Source organism: Phoca vitulina, unplaced genomic scaffold (assembly GCF_004348235.1).
Source record: "Phoca vitulina isolate PV1807 unplaced genomic scaffold, GSC_HSeal_1.0 scaffold15, whole genome shotgun sequence".
Classification (NCBI taxonomy): domain Eukaryota; kingdom Metazoa; phylum Chordata; class Mammalia; order Carnivora; family Phocidae; genus Phoca; species Phoca vitulina.
In genome coordinates, this window is record NW_022589718.1 from 26,028,690 (window position 1) to 26,050,189 (window position 21,500).

The 21,500-nt window shown below is 40.7% G+C and overlaps 1 protein-coding gene across 6 annotated transcripts in view; it reads right to left on the reverse strand.

The window, feature by feature from the left end:
- The window catches only part of STOX2 (storkhead box 2), a 206,803-nt gene that overhangs the window by 29,816 nt on the left and 155,487 nt on the right, over positions 1–21,500 (reverse strand). The gene's annotated exons all lie outside the window — the stretch shown is intronic.

A 21,500-nucleotide genomic window follows, 5' to 3' on the forward strand; every position in this document is an offset into this window, starting at 1 on the left:
TTCCCAATCCTCTGCCCTCATGGTTTCCCTCCTTTGCTTCTGCTCTTTCACACCAGCTTCCTTCCTAAAATGCTGTACGAATAGCCGAGTACACTTTTGGCTGCGTTCTCCCCTTGGCTCTACACCTCCCAGGGTCCTGGGATCAAGCCCCATGTCGGGCTCCCTGCTCGGTGGGAAGCCTGCTTCTCCCTCTCCCACTCCCCCTGCTTGTGTTCCCTCTCTCGCTGTCTTTGTTTCTCTCGCTGTCAAATAAATAAATAAAATCTTTAAAAATCCTCATCAATAATGCCCTATACATTTCATCAGAAATGGTTTGGTCTTGATTTTCCTTCCTGATGTATGATTTCCCCTCATTTGATATGCCACCTAGATTCTCATCCATGACATAGACTGAGCCTGTGGCCCAGCACCAGGGCCTCCCACTGAGACTGCTCACCTTTACTCAACTCCCTTTGATTTTGGTTGTGTCTTTAGTTATAAATCTACCAAATCCACCTGCTCTGGCTCATTCTTGTAGGGCACAGTCTGATCACTACAAGGTTAGAAAGTATGCCGAATAAACCCCTGCACTTTAAGAATACAATGATGTAACTATATAATAAATGTATTAAAAATTAAGATCTAAATAGAGATACCTTTAGCTCTGGCAAGGTGCCCATATTAGAAACTCACCTAAGCTTTCCAAGGACCCAGTAAAGTAAGTACTGTTATTATCCCCATATTAAAAAGAGATTAACTGGGGCGCCTGAGTAGCTCAGTCAGGTAAGCCTCTGATGTCGGCTCAGGTCATGATCGCAGGGTCCTGGGATCGAGCCCCAGTTTGGGCTCCCCACTCACCTGGGAGACTGCTTGTCCCTCTGCCCCTCCCCTGCCCATGCTCTCTTTCTCTCTCAAATAAATACATAACTAAAATCTTTTAAAAAGAGAGAGAGAGATTAACTGCTTTCCTCAAGTTCCACAGCTGCTAAATGGCAGAAGCAAGATTTGAACCCAGGGCAAGAGGCCCCAGGGTCTGTGCTGGTTTTTTTTTTTTTTTTAATGGACCTTATTATTATTTTTTTCTTTCAAAATTTTATTTAAATTCAAGTTAGTTCACATATAGTGTATTATTAGTTTCCAGGGTGAAATTTAGTGATTCATCAGTTGCATATAACACCCAGGGCTCAGTCCATCACCCAGTTACCCCATCCCCCCGCCCACCTCCCCTCCAGCAGCCCTCAATTTGTTTCCTAGAGTTAAGAGCCCGAGCCTTTAACCAACACATTTACTGCCTCTCAACTATTATAATAAAATTACCACTAGAAACAAAAATTAAAAAAAAAAAACACCTATACCTCAATTTTTACATTTAAATTGAAGGCAATTCACTTCATTAGTGCACGAGGCCAGGCCAGTGAGGTTAAGTTCACAGGCGGGGTCCCCTTCAGAGCAGTTGCCTTGCCCAGTTCTGCACCCAGTGGAGGGCTGCCCTCCCACCTCGCCCCGCTGCCAGTTACTCAGTGGTGATGCAGAGAAGGGTACGTGATCAGCCACCACCATAACCGTAAGATCATTTTGCGGCCCTACTCATAGCACGGGGAGTTTTACGATGGACAACCATGAGCCTCAACTTGGAAATAAAGGCGAGAAAGGCACTCTGATGTTTTCCATACCAGTCTGATGGGGAGATAAACTCAAGACTCAACTACAGACATTATTAGCAGCCCTCCTCCTCCTCCTGATGTCTCTTGTTCCTTTTAAGAACAGATTCGGTGTTAACAGTAAAGGTTTACAAACATCCCATAGACTATCGCAGAGGGGCTTTGCTCAGTTGAGAAGGTGTGAGCAGAGGCTGTGTGTGGCACTTGACTGGTTCCTTGGCAAAAGAGGTCACAGTAGCACCACCCCGTAACACAGTCACGCACGGTCCTACAGCATGCTTTGATGACCGGAGGGAGGAGCGCAGTTTGAGAGTAACAGTCTGAAGCCGAGCAACAAGTATCTCAAATCAGTTAAAAATATTTACTGGGCGCTCAGGTACAAAGTCCTATTGTGAGTACGGAGATCCAGACGTGTTTCAACAGTGCACATAACGCATGCTACGTACACTGGTACACACAAACATGGTCTCTACTCTCAAGGAGCTTATAAGACACTTGAGGAGATACGATACTCACACATAAAAAGTGCAAAGAATACAAGACAGTGTCTGTCCAATAGGAGGAACAGGTAACAGGTGCCTCTGAGAATTCTGGAGTAAAACACCTGGCCGAAGCAGTCAGGAGTGGCTCGAAGGCAAAGGCAAATCTGTCCTAAAATCTGGACTGGTGAGAGAGAAGAGAAAGGGCATACCATGTGTTAGAACGTGAGCTCTGTGAAGAGAGGGGTTTTTGCGTGCCTTGTGTTTACAGATGTATTCCTGAGAAGCACCCAGCCAATGGCAGGCACGAAATAAGTATGTGCTGAATGAATGAATGACCTGGAGAGAGCAAGTACGGAGGTGCTGATGCAGGGAGTGGGGAAGCCTGCAGCAGAGGGTTCATACTGGAACACAGAGGAAGAGGAGGCTAAGGGGTGGCCTACAATCAGATTAAGAATGGTCTCTAATAGATTAGAAAATGACCCAGGTTGTATTTACAATGTATTCCACTTGGCATTAGTAAGTCTCCTCCTAAGAAGCACGACCCCTACATGAACCCCTCATTCTCCAAAAACAAGTATTTATAAGTCTATGGCGGCCCATTAGAGGGACGGTATGTTGACAGGATGACCAGATGTTGCCTCCCCCGGGGGCTTCTCTGCACCCCCATCACCACACAGAAGTCTGTGATACCAAGACTCTCTCTGCTTTGCAAGAACGTACCAATGGGAGAGAAAAAAAATCCTAGTCTGCAGCAGTATTCTACTAAACTGACCCTAATTCGATGTAGTTCAAGTCAACATTTCTTAAATACAACATGTAAGACCCTGCTCGTTGCTGAAGTCAGAATAAAGATGGCAAAGTTACAGCATCTGTCCTCACAGTTTTGTGTCAACCTCTGAGTCCTTCCAGGCAAACAGGGAAAGAGTACCATGAGACCAAAGAAATCTGGCAATTTCTGACCTAAGACAGAGGTGGCCAGGAAGCACGGTGGAAACTGGGCAGTGCTAAAGGAAGGAGGCAGCAGATGAGGTGGGCCCCGAAGATGGGTAAGCAAAGGAGGAGGAAGAAGAAAGCTGGGGATGTCTTTTGAGGCAGCAAAGCAGTGTGCTGAGAGACCACGTGTGTTAGAGAGTACAAGATGTTTTGGAGAAGAGCTGGTGGTTGACCTTGCTGGGCCAGCATGGCAGGATCCATGAAGGAGATGAGTAGAGATAAAGCCAGAGCAGTCAGACTGAGATAAGATTTTGAGAAGCAGGAAACTATAGGAGAAAGGCAATACGGATTCTTACGGGGGAGGGGGGGATGCTATTCATGCTGTACGTTTAGGTTGCTGTTGCAACAGGATACAGGACACATCCAAAGAGAGAAGATAATGACTGACCGACACAAGGGAAGAGCCCATTGTGAGGGACACAACAAGATGCCTGAACAAGGAACAGAGAGAAGTGCAGAGATGTAAGATACTTTTCTGTTTCCCAAAGGGACTGTCCAAAATGTCCGGCATGAGATATTAAGGTACTATCCTCAATGCATTTCTAGAAGCATCATGTACACCTACCATGACTCGCCAAGAATCTATCCAAAAGCCTGTCTGGGCTCGGGTGATAGTCATACATCTGGAGTAGTGCCCAGGGTAGAATATTAGTTCAAATTGAGAAATAAAGGGAAGACGAGAAATCTGCTAAAGAGAAATCCCTGGGCACCAATAAAAGACCAGACTTTCCCAGTTGCACAAACCTTGATTAAAAAAAAAAAAGCACAGATTTAAAATTTAATGAAAGTGATTTCAGAAACAGAAAGTTCGAAAGTCTTCAAGGGCTCTACAGGCCAGGGTTTACCGAGGTGAGTGCATTATTGTTACGGTGGCAGAAGCAATTGCAATTACGGTTGGATTCAATGCCGCGCAGCATAGGCAAGCAAACCAAGTATTTAAAGAACAAATACACTTGTGGTATCCCTGCCGGCAGTGGGGAGCACCAACAGGACCACAAAGTGAAGAATAAGGTTATTCTACGTGACTTACTAAAATTCTCCAAAGTCGGGATTTGGAGTGCCTGGGTGGCTCAGTTGGTTAGGTGGCTGCCTTCGGCTCAGGCCATGATCCTAGGGTTCTGGGATCCAGCCCAGCATCCAGGGTCCTGGGATTGAGCCCCGCATCAGGCTCCCTGCTCCGTGGGGAGTCTGCTGCTCCCTCTCCCTCTACCCCTCCCCCTGCTCATGTGCTCGTGCATTCTCTCTCTCTCTCAAATAAATAAAATCTTAAAAAAAAAGTCTTTGGATCAGATCAATTCTCATGGGATTAGGAAGACAGAATAATGACATTTTAGAGCTGGACAAGGCATTGAAAGTCATCTGGTGTATTATCCTTTGACTGAAGATTATCTTAGGGTCCAAATGGAGGCAATGACTCACCCAAGGTTACAGAGAGTCAGTACCAAAGCCAGAGCTAGCCCCCAGAGGTCCTGATTCTCAGTGCAGCCCCCCTCCATTATTCCGCAACACCGTGTAAAATTTATTAATAGAATATTAAATTCCAAGGCTTTTCTGGATGCATTTTGGGTAAGATATTATAAATAAAGCAGGCAGATGCCCAATTTTCCATTCTTCACTGTGGTATAAATTATTTTTCTGCCCTCAGTTCTTCTAATCAACATCCAAAGAAGACAAGGAAGGAAAAGATAAAAGTGAAGTCAGAAAAACTGAGAGCCAGGGAGTTTTCAGGTAAAAGACAGATTTTAAATTTGATGTTTTGATATTCAACGTTAAGAAAACTATGGGAAGACATGGGGTATAATTTAATTTAACATCATATAATTCCATTATAATTTTATTACGAAAGCATCCGGATTTGTGGACTATTCATTTCCAACCCACTGGGTGAAAACTCACCTAGGTACATCTCACACAGTGGTACTCAGTATTTTCAACTGCAGAGGACAGGGACGGTGTGCCCAAAGAAAGCCCACAGTCTGCCAGGGAGAATATATTATACTCTGTATTATATCACTTTTTGTCTTAATAGTAAAAGTTTTAAAAAAAATGTTTCCACTGAACATCATTCAACATTACTTTCCAAAATCTACACACCAGCTCGGGGAAGCCTGTGCACATTTGTCTTGAGGTTGTATAAACCTGCAGTGTAGGCCCCAGTCCCTGGAGGCAAATATGCCCCCAATTTGAGAAGCAACAAGTACATCTGAAAATACACCAGAAAGTGGTATTTCCCAATTCATTTTCAAAGTTATCATCCGTATTTCTGCAGTTTTAAAGACATACCATTATAGAATCCTAGAGCTCTTTTAGCTGGAATTAGTTAGAGGGTCAAAGAGCTGAGAAACTGAATTACTTTATCACTGGCTTATTTAATTATGGCCAAGTTATTCTCTCCGGGGGCTGCATTCCTCCTCTGTAAGATGGAATCAGAAAAAAAAAAAAAGAAAGAAAGAAAGAAAGAAAAAGAGAAAAAAGAACGTTGCAAAGCCTGCCATATTTTTTAAAAGGAGACATATCTATAGAACTAACCTCCGACCTCAAGGTGCTTCCAATTAACTAAAGAATGAAAAGTAAACACACATGAAAAGAAGGTATCACACAACCTCCCCAAGAAAACTATGAATAAGAAGGGGGAAAATTACAGCAAACGAAGTCCAGACGCAGTGTAAAGAAATACGGGCCAAACATTTCGATCACAAAGCTGAACTCGGCATGCCTGGGTTGGGTTCCTACTTCTTACAGGTTCCAACAGAACGCTGTTGGAAGCGGGGGGGCACCAATCCAAACACACGCTTCAGGGGAATTGGGGTCCCTCCAGCGTGCTGTTCTTCTGACACTTCCATAAACCCTGGGCTGACTCTAACGTCTACACTATTCCAACTGACTCGGGTGAGAACAGGTTTTGGACTGTATTTCCGGTACTCAAAACAGTGGTTGGAAACAGTGGTTTCAGCACCTAAAGCAGGCAAAGAGTTATTGACGGAAAAACAAGAACATTACGTGGGCTTGGGTGTCCTCTACGTGGTCATTACCACAGACTTCTACTTATCCACTAAGTTCTTTGGCTGACGTCAGTCCAATCCTCAGTATCATCTCCACATGTCATCTTAAGGAAGTCAAAGTGTACATTTGTATTCACAAATAAAGTGTTTACCAAACCAGGGAAAAAAATCATCGAATTCTGGAGTCAAAAAATATAAGCCAGTCATATTCTCTTTTATCCTAGTGAATGGATAAAAATAATTAGAATTTCTTTGCTGTCTGGGATCTCAGTGATTATACAATCATCTGTATTTGCTCTTTCCAATATGGTAGCTACTAGCCACGTTTGGTTTTTTTTTTGTTAATTTAATTTGAATTAAATAAATTTAAATTTTAGTTCCTCTATTTCAAGTGCTCGTTAGCTAACATTGGGCTAGTGTTCATCATAGTGGGCACAGCATCTATAGAACATTTCCATCATCTCTGAAAGTTCTATTGGACAATAATGATCTAGTTAATCAATAAGCAATCACAAGAATATCAGGTACCATTCACTTTTACCATGAAAACCTATAATTTTTAGATGTAATTTTTTAAATTAACATACCAAAATCAAGGACTTTCTTAATGTTCAACATCTATGGGTTTTAACACATATGTAGATTTGTGGAAGTTATCACCACCATCAGGATGAGTCAGACATAGAACAATTCCATCATCCCCTCCCCCTCCAGAACTCCATCCTGCTCCTTCTACACTCCTAACCCCTGGAAACAAGTGGTATGTCCATGTTGTTGTATGTAGGAGGAATGGGATTGCTGGGTCTATGGTAAGAGTGTATTTACCTTTATGGGAAACTACTAAACTACTTTCCAGATTGGCTATGCAATCCAATGAGCAGTGTATTTTTAGGAGTTTTTCATAGATTTCTTGAGATTTTTCTACACGGTCAATCATGTTGTCTGCAAATAGGAACAGTTTTATTGCAACTTGTAAGCCTTTTAGTTTCTTTTTCCAGAAGAATATTTTTTAGGAATTCTAGCATGATGCTGAAGAAGAATGGCGAGAGTGGATATCCTCATCTTGTTCCCAGGGTGAAGGGGAAAGCATTCAGTCTTTCGCTATTAAATATGATGTCAGCAGCAGAGTTTTGTAGATGTTTTTATCAGGTTAAGGAAGTTGCCTTCTATTCCCAGATGAAGAGCTTTTATCATCAGTGTGTGTTGAATTTTGTCAACTGTTTTTTCTGAATCAATTGATATTATCGTGTGATTTTTTTTCTCCTTTAGTTTTTTAATATGGTGGACTATAGTGATTGATTTTCAAATGCTGAATTAGCCCTGCATTCCAGAGCTAACCTCCACTTGGTCACGGTTTATTATTCTTTCTGTATATTGCTGGATTCAATTTGCTAATATTTTTTGGAGGATTTCTGCATCTATGTTTATGAGGTGCATTGATCTGTAGTTTTATTGTACTATCTGTGTCTGGTTGTGGCATAAGGATAATGCTGGTTTCATAAAGTGAGTTGGGAAGTGTTGCCTCCTCTTCTCTTTTCATGTCAAATTGGTGGTATTTCTTCCATAAACATTTGGTAGAAAACTATCTGGACCCGGAGTTTTGGATTTTGGGTTTTTTGAGGGAAAAATGTTAACTATAAGTTAAATGCATTTAAAGGATAGAGAACTATTCAGGTAATCTACTTCTTGAGTGAGTTCTGAGAGGATGTTCTTTCTAGGATTTGGTCCATTTCATCTAAATTGTTGAATTTATGTGCACAGACCTGTTTGTGGTGTTCACTTACTTTAATGTCTGTGAGATCTGTAGGGATACGCCCTCCTTCACTCCTAATATTGATAATTTGTATCTTATTTCCTGGTAATTTGGCTAGAGGTTTATCAATTTTATTGTTATTTTTGAGGAACCAGCTTTTGACATCCTTGGCTTTCTCCATTAATCTTGTTTTGAAATTCCTTGACATCTACTCTTTATCATTCTTTCCTTCTCCTTGCTTTGGATTTATTTTGCTCTTCTTTTTCTAGTTCCCTTAGGCAAAAGCTTAGATTGTTCATTACAGAACTTTTCTTCTTTTCTAACATAAGCACTTAATCTATATATTTCTCTCTAAGCCCTGCTTCATCTGCTTCCTATGAGTTGTGATATGTTGTATTTTCATTTTTGTTCACCTCAAAATACTTTCTACTTTTCCTGAGACTTTCTCTTTGATCCATGGATTACTTAGAAGCAGTTGTTTAATTTCCCAGTATTTGGGGATTTATCAGCTACCTTTCTGTTGTTGATTTCTAGCTAAATTCCATTATGATAAAACAGCACACTTTGAATTATTTCAATTCTTTTAACTGCTTTTAGGTTTATGTTTCAGGATATCATCTATCTTTGTGAATGATCTCTGAGGATGTGAAAGGAATGTATATTCTGCTATTTTGAGGAGGAATGTTTTAAAAATGTCACTTGGATCTAGTTGATTTTAATGGTATTATTCAGTTTTTCTATATTCTTACTGGTTTTCTACCTACTTATTCTATCAATTACTACAGGACTCATGTTGAAGTCCCCAACTATAAGCATCTATTTCTCTTTTCAGTCCCATCTTGTCTCATGTACTTTAAAAAGTTCTGTGATTAGGTACATATATATTTTTTTTTTAGATTTTTTTTTTTTTATTTATTTATCTGACAGAGAGAGAGAGAGAACAAGTAGGCAGAGAGACAGGCAGAGGGAGAGGGAGAAACAGGCTCCCCGCCGAGCAGGGAGCCTGATGCGGGGCTCAATCCCAGGACCCCGGGATCATGACCTGAGCCGAAGGCAGCCACCCAACCGGCTGAGCCACCCAGGCGCCCCAGGTACACATACTTTTAATATATTCTTTTTAAAAAATAAATTTTTTGGTAAGAATAATTACCATGAGATCTATCTTAACAGATTTTTAAGTGTACAATACAATACTGTTATCCAGAGGCACAACATTGTCCATCAGATTGCTAGACCTTATTCATCTTACAAAACTAAAATGTCATACATGTCACTGATTAGCAACTTCCCATTTCCCCCCTCTCCCCCAAGCCCCTGGCAAACACCTCTCTATTCTTTGTCTCTATGAGTTTGCCTATTTTATATATATTAAGTAGAATCCTGCAGTATTCATCCTTCTATGACTGGCTTATTTCACTTAGCATAGTATCCTCAAGGTTCCTCCATGTTGTTGCATATTGTAGACTATCTTTCTTTTTCAAGGCTGAATGATACTCCATTGTATGTATGTATGACATTTTGCTTATCCATTCATCTGTTGATGGACATTTAGGTTGCTCCACATCTTGCCTTTCGTGAACAGTGTTACAAGGAACACGGCAGTGCTAATCCCTCTTCAAGATCCTGCTTTTAATTTTTTTGAGTAAATAAGAAGTGGGATTTCTGGATCATATGGAAATTCTATTTTTAATTTTTTTGAGGAAATTTTACACTGTTTTCTATAGCAGTCCCACCATTTTGCATTCCCACCAACAGTGTACAAGAGTTCCAATTTCTCCACAACCTCACCAGCACTTGTTTTTTTGTTTTTGTTTTTTTTTTTATAATAGCTACCCTAACAGGTATGAGGTGATATCCCACTGTAGTTTTGATTTGCATTTCCCTGATGGTTAGTGATGTTGGCATCTTTTCAAATACCAGTTGGCTACTTGTATATCTCCTTTGGAGAAATGTCTATTCAAGTCTTTAGCCCATTTTTAAATCAGGTTGTTAGTTTTTTGTTTTTGTTACTGAGTTATAGGAGTTCCTTACATACTATAGAAATTAACCTCTTCTTGAATATATGGTTTATAAATATTTTCTCCCATTCCATAGGTTGCTCTTTTACTCTGTTGATTTTGTTGCTGTGCAGAAGCTTTTTAGTTTGATTTAATCCAACTTACCTAATTTTGCTTTCGTCGTCTGTGGTTTTGGTGTCATATCTAATGACAATCATTGAAGTCACTGAAATCATTCAATGGAAATCATTAAAGTAATTGCCAAGACTAATGTCATGAAGCTGCCTGTTTTCTTCTAAAAGTCCTGGAGTTTGGGGTCCTACATTTAAGTCTTAATTCCATTTTGAGTTGATTTTTATGTACGGTAGAAGAGGTACCTACACTTTTTATGTCATCTTTGTGAACTTACCCATTCATTTTTGTGCAGTGATCCTTTTTATCCCCAATAATTTTCCTTGCTCGGAAGTCTACTTTTTTTGACATTGATACGGCCACTCCAGCTTTCTTTTGATTAATGTTTACATGGTATGTCATTTTACCTTTTACTTTTAACCTAGTCACATCATTATATTTAAACTGTATTACTTGTAGACAACATATCCCTTGGTCATTTTTAAAAAATTCATTCTGACAATCTCTGGTACTTATTTGGTATGTTTTATACCATAGTTGTTTATATGTTGGGATTTAGATCTACCACTTTTTATGTTTCTATCCTCATTTTGTTCCTGTTTTCCTCTTATTTTCATTTGGAATATTTGAATATTTTTTACTATTCTATTTTATTTACCTGAGTTTTTATTAATTTCTCTGTATAGTTTTTTTGTTTCTCTAAATATCTCAGTATATACTCTTAACTTTTCAGTCTGCTTAGAATTAATATTTTACTTCACTTCAAGTGAAAAACCTTACCACCATATTGGTCCCTTTACTCTCCTCTTTTTATGTTATAGTTATTATATTTATTACATCTATACACACTAAAAAGTTCATCACCTCTTTTATATGTTATATTTGTTATATTTGTTTATATTTGTTTTCCATCATCACACATATTTTATGGAACTTAAGAGAAAAATAGTTAATTATATTTAACCAGATATTTATCATTGCTGCTTTTCTTTCATTCCTGATGTTCCAATTTTCCTCTGGCATTTTCTGTCCATCAGCATTTCTTTTAGAGCAGGTCTCTGGCAGTGAATTTTTTGTTGTTGTTTTATCTGAAAATGTCATTATTTCACCTTCATATCTGAAGGATATATTCACTGGATATTTTAAAAATATTGTTCCATGGAGTGCCTGGGTGGCTCAGTAGGTTAAGTGTCTGACTCTTGATTTCAGCTCAGGTCATGACCTTATGGGTCATGAGATTGAGCCCTGCACCAGGCTCTGTGCTCAGGGGGGAGTCTGCTAGAGATTCTCTCGCTCCTCTCCCTCTGCCCCTCCCCCCACTCACACTCAACACTCTCCCTCTCTCTCTCTAAAAATTAAATAAATAAGTCTTTAAAAAAATATTGTTCCACTTCATTCTGGCTTTCATGGTTTCTAGTGAAAAGTCTGCAGTCCTTCTACTTGTTTTATTATGTATCATAGTTCTCTAGCTGCTGTCAAGATTTTTTCCTGTTTAATCTTCAGCAATTTATGATGTATCTGGGAATGGATTTCTTTGAGTTTATCCTGTTTAGAATTTGCTGGGCTTCTTGAATCTGAACGTTTATGTCTTTTGCCAAATTTAGAAAGTTTTCAGCCATTATTTCTTCAAGTATTTTTTCAGATCACACCAGACATTTGATGACAAAAATGTTAGACATTTTGGTATTGTCCCACATCCCCTGAGACTCTATTTTTTTTTTAAAGATTTTATTTATTTATTTGAGAGAGAGAATGAGAGAGAGAGAGCATGAGAGGGGGGAGGGTCAGAGGGAGAAGCAGACTCCCTGCTGAGCAGGAAGCCCGATGCGGGACTCGATCCTGGGATTCCAGGATCATGACCTGAGCCGAAGGCAGTCGCTTAACCAACTGAGCCACCCAGGCGCCCTCTATTTTTTTTTTCAATCTTTTATCCTTGATTGTTGAAACTGAATAACTTCCATTGATTGATCTTCAAGTCCAGACTTCGATTAGCTCTATTCTGTATTGAGCCCATGCATAAATTTTTAATTTTGGTTATTCTAGATTTCAATTCTAAAACATTTGATTCTACATTATATCCTCTATCCCTTTCCACTCTACCTTCCTATTCTTTTTCAAGAGAGTTTATCCACAATTCTTGAGCCATAATTATAATAGTTGATTTGAAGTCTTTGTCTAATAATTGCAACATGTGACACTTCAGCACTAGCAACTGCTGACTCTCCTTTACCATACAAATGGAGATTATCCTGGTTCTTCCTATCCTGAGTAATTTTGAGTCATGTTGATTATTATGTTGTGAGACTCCGAGTCTTTAAATCCTAAGGAAAAAGTTTTTTGTTTGTTTGTTTTTAAGGGAAGTGATCAACGTGGTAAGTTCAGGCTGCAATTTCCAAAGCACCTCTGTCAGGTGTGATTTGAATGTCAGTGTGCTCAAAGCTTTTGCAATGTTATTTGGATCTGTCCCCTGTGCATACCATTCAGTGGTCAATCTGAGAATTTTGTCATGGTCTAGTTCATATGTCAGATCTCAAAGTCTTTAGAATGCTGCTTTGGGTCCAGATCCACACATGCGCAGCTTAGAAGTGAACCCAGGAGTTCATACAACATTTTATGTGACAGCTCTCTTGAGCTTCCTCCTCTTGGTGATCTCCTCAACACTTTCCAGTTCCCTGGGGTCCTTCTGCCAGAGGGCTGGGGCTTTGGTTTCCTTGCTCAACCATGTACTTCTAGCTACTGTGTCAGTCAGTCTGGTGCCAAGTTGTAGGAGGACAGAGAGAGGGAGAAAAAGTAACAGGAATTCACCCCACACTCTTGGGACCATGGTTCCTCTCATCAGAGAGAAGATTCCCCTATCTTTAAAGTTTGACTGCCCAGGGCGCCTGGGTGGCTCAGTTGGTTAAGCGACTGCCTTCGGCTCAGGTCATGATCCTGGAGTCCCTGGATCGAGTCTCGCATCGGGCTCCCTGCTCGGCAGGGAGCCTGCTTCTCCCTCTGGCCCTCCCCCTTCTCATGTGCTCTCTCTCTCATTCTCTCTGTCTCAAATAAATAAATAAAATCTTTAAAAAAAAATAAATAAATAAAAAATAAAGTTTGACTGCCCAGCCCCTACTGCTGCTATCTCTCTGCAGGATGACTATAAGTTGAATAGGAGAGAAAGAAAAACAGAAGAAAGAAAACAGTGATTCCTCACTCATCTGAGTGTAGGAGTCTACTTTTCTGCTTTTCAGGCCAGAAAGTGAGGACTTCTTTTCAAGATCTTTTTGTCCACACCACTGTGCCCTACTGGGTTTTGGGCCACCTTTGAGTCTATGCCATGTGATACCAGAGGGGGTAAAAAGAGGAAACTCACAACCACTTTCGTGGTACTTCAAATTCTGGTCTCCTTCCCCAACTTGCCGGCTACTACCATTTCTTTTCAGAGTCCTCACATGGCAGCTTGATATCTTCTGTGCAAAATTCTCAGGTCCATTCAGTGGGAAAGACAGGGTGGGGGGTATGCTTATCCATCTTACTCAGAAGTGGTATCTTCTTTTTATTGTAATTACTTCTTACTGTTTAAATAAACATAATCATAAATAAGCACTGTTGACAACAAAAGCCAGTATGTTAACTTTGGTCTTTGTTTTCCTATTATAAAAACTTACTTTTATTTCAGGATGCATTTAATTGAGATGGTTTTTTAAACTGTTTCATTTTAGCTGCAAAAAGATTTCAGTGCAGCTCATCCATTTCTCACATCCCAAACACCTCCCCCTTTCCTACCTCAGTGATAATGGTAGATAGACACGGTTAACTAAGATTTACTTCCTTTTTTGTGGCCCTAGCCTCTGCAGCACAATATTTTCTTTAGAGTCACCACAGAGAAGCTAATATGATTGACATGAGTGCCATTCTCTCATTCTCCGCGTCCAGCCTCCGGCACAAGGACTAATGAGCTTTGTCATCAGTGTTAGATAGATCAGGAGCAGTGAGGCACCCACACTCCCCACAAACCAGATCATTAGCATCAAATGTCATTATTGCATTCCTTGCTTCCCTCTTTGACCCTCTCTCTTTTATCCACACTACACACAGCATGGTAATAGGTGCTTCAAAGACTCCCTCCTTCGCCATGGCTGAGGCCGTTACCACTGAGAGGAGAAACAAGTGTGGCCGGAGACTTTTACTCAGATATGTTCAGTTCCCCTACTTTTACTTCAAACTGTTGGCATTTGTGGTCCCCAGAGGCATGCCACTCAATTTGTTCAGTACATGAGCATGACTAGCCTCTCTACAGACTCAAAACATTCTAACAAAAACAAAATTCTCAAACATTACACCCCAACAACATAGTCCCACCCATAAGTAACTTTACCCCCAAATTCCAATGGCCTTCTGACTGGGGGTGGGCTATTATCTAGTGGCACCTTAAAAAGGGCTCTAAGAAGACAATGTTCACACCACAGGTATCATTCTGTGTGACAGAGCTGGGGTAGTTTAGTCACCACAGGACAGAAAGTGCCTGTTGAACAGAAATCTCTAGTGGGCAGCATGAAGAGTGGGCAAGGCATATTTATAATTCTACGCTACCATGGAGTAAAAGCTGCAAGTCCTATCTGTAGCACGAGCAGACTTGTTAGAAAAGCTTTATGTATAATGGATACACTTTCCTGCTCAGCCCAAATGAGGATTTTAATTCTGGCTATGGGCAGTAGCGCTGTGGCAGGGAGAGAGTGAGGGAGAGAAGAAGGTCACTCAGCTCCAACTACTTCAGAATGCACCCTTGCTGTTAGTGGGAAGCCACCCATGTTCCTTCAGCTACAAGGTGACTGCCCTTCCTTCTGCATGACTCCCTCCCATGACATGTGAAGGGTACATTTAAGCAAGGGTCTGGGGAGGGGGGGGGGCAATGATGTGACCTGGGTCAGGGAATGAGGCCCAGGGGCCTCTTCCTCAGAGAGTGACAGGCTGTGCTTGGGCTGTTCTGCACAGCGTGGTGCCCTGCGGAGCTCCCCCACCCAACTGAGAAAACAGAGCTTTCATGTCCATCCCGTGGCTAGGGACTCGTTTAAACTGAGTTACCAGTGTGGACATCTCCGAGACGTATTCACACAGCAAAGGCCACCGGAGAGGTCGGAAATACTACACTTGGTACCAATGCTTATGGAAACAATGACAAATTATAAAGTAAGTAAAATCTGATTTCTAACTCAAATTCAGGATTCAGCTGAACCTCCCCTCCCTCCCCCCCCCCCCCCCCCACACACCAGGCTACAGAGAACAAGAGAACTGACAAGGTGCTAGAAGTATTTTCTCCCGTCGGGCAAAGAGCAGTACCACACAGTCTGCCCAGAGAGGTGGCTGACCAGCTCCCCTACACTCGGGTTTGCTTAGATGCCCAGACCCAAATCAATAGTTTCCACAACAGCAGGTAAGTAAGTTTAACATCTACAAACTGTAAACCCCGCACATTATAAAACCAGAGTTAATACACTAGGAATAAGTACGAATCAAACTAATTTACAAAGTAAATGTGTCTGAATATTAAGCTGTTCCTATAAATTCTAAACTCATGAAATTTATCAACACAAGTTATCTGTAAACTGCTTTATAATAAAAGAATCATAGTACAGTTTTGCTTCCACATTTCAACTTTTAGCCTTTTCCTTGCTGATAAATCACTGTCAATTCAAGTTTTTCAATTTTATTGTCTTTTTGGGTTTTTTTTTTTTTCTGGAAGTACCACATACACTGATGAAAGAGGCTGTAATGATCTGTTCAGATGAGTAAAATTTTTCCGTTAACTTTAAAAAATCAGCATGTCTGCCACATTCAAATTTTGAAATAATGGAGTCGAGGCTCATAGGAATAGCAAAACTGTCCTTTTTCAAGTTCCACACCCTATAAAATGCCGGTTTTAAGACCAAATGACTGATGAAGAATGACATTATTCCCATCGCGATACTATATAGTATTCCTTTATGCTAGAATCTAACATATCTATCTTAAAGTCATACTACTTAGTCATTGTATGTATTTAAGTTTTTGCCTTCTTGTGTTATTCAAGTTACCCTTTATCCCTTCTATCCTCGCTCCCTCCCCAGCCCAACCTAGTCTCAAGAAAGAAAAAAAAAAAAGTCCCCTGGCAACAAAGCTCCTTTTGGTAAATTGGCTTGGGGACACAAAGTGGTCTAGAAAAAGTGTTTGTCTTTTCAGCACTTGGTTTGTAGCCGTGGAAATGGCAGGATTTCTGTCTTCCAAGCTGTCCTGGCTGCTGGTCACCTGGGAGCCCGAAGATGACAGCTGGAGCCAGAACTTTCCAAATTCTGGCCCCACATCTGTGTTTGTGTGAACAATGCCAAGTCCCCAATGAAAAGAAGGAAAAATTGGACAACATGGAAAATTTTTCATCAAGATAAGTCTACTTGATTAAAAAACAAAAACAAAAACAAAAACATCTTTTATGCTGACCATGGTTGGTGCTTTTTTTAAAAAACTTACTTGCTAGAACTGAAAGGGGGTAATGTGATGTTGGTCCACACAGACTTTATTGAAATGCTTTTGGTCTGTGAAGCCCAAACTTCACCCCTTGGATTAGATTTCAGATGGGTGGGAGGTAGAAAGGCAGAGGTATCTATTAGTCTCACACATCTTGAAACCATCCCCACCCACAGGTGATGCCCAGAGTTTGGAAAGCAAAGTGTTACTGACCCTGATATTTTTTGGATTAAAGAAAGGTATTGTTTTTAGCCATTTAATCAGTGTGTACTAATGAATTTTTTTAAGTGGATTGCCTCATTGTTTTTCCTTCTTTATTTTGTTTTCTCCTGCTTTTAAAAAAACGGGACTTTCATATTTCTGTCTTCAAGATTAACATTATTAAGTCTCTGGTTTATAAATTTTAATGTTCTGTAGTTTTTTGGCACTATCTAGCTTGTAATCCAAAGTTGATGATCTTTCAAATCCAATACAATGTAACGACTTTCCTTCTTAGTATCACCATTTTCACCATATCCTACAATCCTACTACGTCCAATTTCAGGAAATGAAAACAGAGCGAACAAAACAATTAGAGCATAGGGATATCAACAAATTCGGTTAGGTATGCCTTGGGTCCCAAACATCCAACTGTCAGGTCTGGACAACACACTCAGGTGGCTAGGACGTGTTCCAGTGTCTTCCCAACCATCCTCATTCACCCTTAAAGACACCAGATACACTCAAATTTCCCCTTTCTTCCCCTTGCACCATTTACCCTTCTGATAATGCCACCCACCACCAGCATTTTCACTTGTGTGCACACACCCCCCTCACCTTTAACCACTGTCCTCTCCTTGGAAATGCCTACCCGGCACCTCTGAATATTTCTGCCTTCCCTCCTCCTATTGATAACAATATCCACATTTATTGAGTTCCCATATGTACCAGGCATTACCAAGGGGGCTTTACATATGCCATTCCATTCATTTGTCATCAGAGCATTATGAAATAGGTAGTATTATCTCCATTTGCTGGACGAAGTCCAGGAGAATTTGGTCACTTGCTTGGGGTCCCAGTTAATAAACAGCTTAAATGACAGATCATCATAATAGCTATGAGACTGATGTAGTTATATCCAGGGAAAGAAAAAAGGTTTGAAGCAAAACTTGACAAAGTAAAGAATGATTTGCTTGTTTTAACAGCTCTCGAAAGTACAGATTAGAAGATCAAGTCACAATTTCCACATGCGTCCTAGGTCATTCCCTCTAATTATAAGCTTGTTTATGCACTCATGGTGAAGAGAGTTAAAAGCTATTTTTAATTTGACATTGCTGGTTTCGTGTTCAGGGTCTTCTTCCATTTTCCACAGCCATCTGTAGTAAGTTTGTGTCATGCAAGTCGGAGAACATTGTGTGGTTTGGCCTGAGTACACAATGACCACTGAGCAGAGCTTCTGGGGAAAGTGCATCATGGGAAGGCTGCGGTGTGATGAAAAGGCAAGGTCTCCCACTGACCTGGGACACCCATCAGTCTGTCAGTCAAATGCAGAAGGGCCGAATTACACGGCTGTGGCTCTTTCCAGCTTTGGCTTTTCACTTCCAAACAGTTGACTTATCAATTTCTTTGGGGAAACAAGTCATGTGTGAATCATTAAAAGGCAATCTGGATTCTAAATTCACAACTAGGGTCTGAGTTTCCCCTGGCTGCTTCTAGAAAAGAGTGCTTGCAAAGACTCCAACCTTCACACTCTTCTCTTCCCCCTGCTCTCTCTCCAGCAGAGGTACCCACCCCCCCATCCACTATCCCGGGTATAACCCTCAGGTATACACACAGCTGAGGGGCCAAAGCTCCCTCCCAGGTCCTAGAACCTTCCCCTGACTTCCAGCCCTACCTCCCACTTTTCTCCTTACGACTCCATCTACACATCTCCAGTGCCTTAAACTCAACATGTCCAAAACGGAATTTATCCTTCCCATAAATCCTGCAATCTCTTTAATCTCCTAGTTTGGATTACACCACCATCATGGGTGCAGACACATGACCCGAGAACGTCAGAGTCCTGTCTTTTCCTCACCAGCCATAATCCATAATCCATTCCCCATAATCCAGAGTCAATAAAGCCAGTCTACTCCCTGCCCGGATGTCTCTAAATCTGGTTCCTTTCTTCTGCTTTGCTGTTGGCCTGTCTCGGCCTCTCTGGACCACCAGGAAAGCCTCCTGCTGTTTCTCGTGCCCACCCTAAGCCGGACTACCAGAATATGCTTCCTGTCTGAGGCTCCTGTATTTATGTAACAACCTCGGTTTCATCAGCTTGAAAATAGGGATATAATCACCATCAAACGCTCTAAATATGTTGATACCAATTACATCCATATTTTCAAGCAAATAAAACGAAGCTAATGTTATGTAAATACAAGTGATAAAATGTTCTTATCATTTCAGAAAGACATTCCTCTAGAATAACTTATGAGTTGAAAAACAAATCATTCTTCTCCTATCCCAGCAGGAAAGAGATCCCATGAAGGTTAAAATAATTTGATCACTGTAGCAATTAAATGCAAACAGGAGATAGAGGTACTTTTATTGGGCATCTACTACATGGCACATACTATATGCCAGGTACTTTACATAAGTTACCTAAATTAATACAACCCTGTAATAAAGGAATAACCCTCACTTAAGGGGATAATACTAAGTAATTTGTTCTGTGTCTCACAGCAATAAGTGGTACAACCAAGACTTCAAATGTCACTCTGCGCAGTATCCAAACCCATGCACTTGCCACCATCCCACCTCCCCAAGAAAAGTCTGAAGCTCACAGGGGTAAGGAGTGACTAAAAGATTCACATACATGGTATGATTGCTTCGATTGCAATTCAACCACAATATGTCCTTTTTTGTTAAAATTTCAAATTTCAAGAATATAAAACTTCCCTGCTGATTGACAGAGAAACTGGGTAAAGATGGGAAACACGAGTTGATGATAAGAAAACTGAACAGGCAACATCGTTCAGATTTCACAGACCCCTTCCACTCCCTGGGTCTAAGGTCAGGGGTAACTTTTCCATAGAAAAACCCACCAATTTTTTAACTAGATAAGATAGATGGATCAGTGTCTATTCTATACTTAGGATTGGGCTAGGTACTATGAGGACAAAAGGAAAACAAAGCCATGATACTGGCCACCTAGAAGTAAGCTATCAACTCAGGGCCACCAAGATAAGCATGGGATCATTGATAAAGGCAGCGTTTGCTATCCCAGCATCAGGACATTATTGATACAACACACAACCTCACCGTATATTCAATCTAAACAGAACAGTTCCAAATACAAAAGGATCTGACCTATTAAAACCACACAAATGTATAAATTACACCATAATGGGAGATTCTACAGCATAACGATCTGAAAAGGGGTCCTTTGTAAACATGACGTTCGAGTACTAAAGAGTAATTCATATGAAGAACTGAAGGGACTTGCAAAGTTTATTCTCTAAAACAGACATTTCCCCTTCTGTATTTTTCAGTGCTACTAACTCAACTAGAAAACCCTTTCTTAGGGTGCCTGGGTGGCTCAGTTGGTTAAGCGGCTGCCTTCGGCTCAGGTCACGATCCCGGGGTCCTGGGATCGAGTCCCACGTCGGGCTCCCTGCTCAGGGGGGAGCCTGCTTCTCCCTCTACTCTTCACCTTGCTTGCTCTCTCGGACTCTCTCAAATATATAAATAAATAATTAAAAAAAAGAAAAAAGAAAACCCTTTCTTCATGAAGGGAAGACAAGTACATTTCATGCCAGCCCCTATTTCAATTATTACATTCTGAATTAGCACACTGTGCATTTCTAAGGTTTTATTTTTATCATATTAGAAATAACGTAACACCTTAAAATGGAAGAAGCCAACATTCGACTCTTATAGTGAGTTGTGCCACTTACAAGAACTATTTTAATGGCACTTTATTACTGAAGTTAGGTGTCACACAAATGAAACTTTTTGATGTCATAATAAAGCCCATGAGAATAGAGACCATCTTGTTCTCAACGGGGGAATAAGAGCTCCCCCCTCCTCCTCTTGCTTCCATGTGAAGGAACTTTCCTTAGAATAAAGATCCAGGTGTGTGCATCAGTCCCCATCACCCCCGCCCCACAGTGGCACTGACTTTTGTGACCAGTAAACATGGGAGAACAATAACTCAAGAGAGTTTCCCGGAAGGAATGTAGAACAATTTGGATTTTGTCTCATTGCAAAGCCTTCATACTTTTGATTATTCTACTTCCCAGAGCCCCTCATTTTATTCTTCTTCTTTTAAAGTTTTGCTTTTCCTGCAACAACTTTTGCGTCTACTACTCAATAAACCCCACTTTATAAATCAGCTGGGCTTTCATTTGTAAATCATGAATTTTTAAAGAGAAGTATCTTTTAATCCCTTGAATCCCTCAGACTATCTAAAAGCATATTTCCCCCACACACATACCTTTGGGCTTCCCCAAGCGTCATCTTTTTGCAACTTTACAAACCATCGATATCATCGATCACACTTAGATTTTAGCAAGGCCCTTTGCGAAGCTACGAGCTTCATGTGATACCACGAGAGATGAAAACGAGGAACCGCCATACTGTATCTGCCCCCAATCTCTACGCATCGGGCTTCACGTCAGTCAGAAGTCATTTATCGTGGAACTTGTCACAGGACATAATGACTCATGCTAGTCGAGACCTGCAATTTCCCTCTTCCAGAGGGCTTGCGAACTACTAAACAGCTTATGAAGCAGGAATTTAAGCAGAAAGTTACTTTTCATTTTACTTCATCTTTAACATGTTGTTTTTGACTTAATGATGAAGATTTTGCAATATCATAATCCGATCCGCAGAGACATACTCAATCACCTAAGGAAAAGAGATTAGAATTTTACTGCTTGATGAAGAGAAACAGGTTAGCACACGGTTGCACAATATTCAAGTAAGGATCTTTCATAGCCTGCGAGGTAACAAAGGTAACAAATCCTGCCAATAACCGCCGGACTGTATTGCAGAATCTCCAA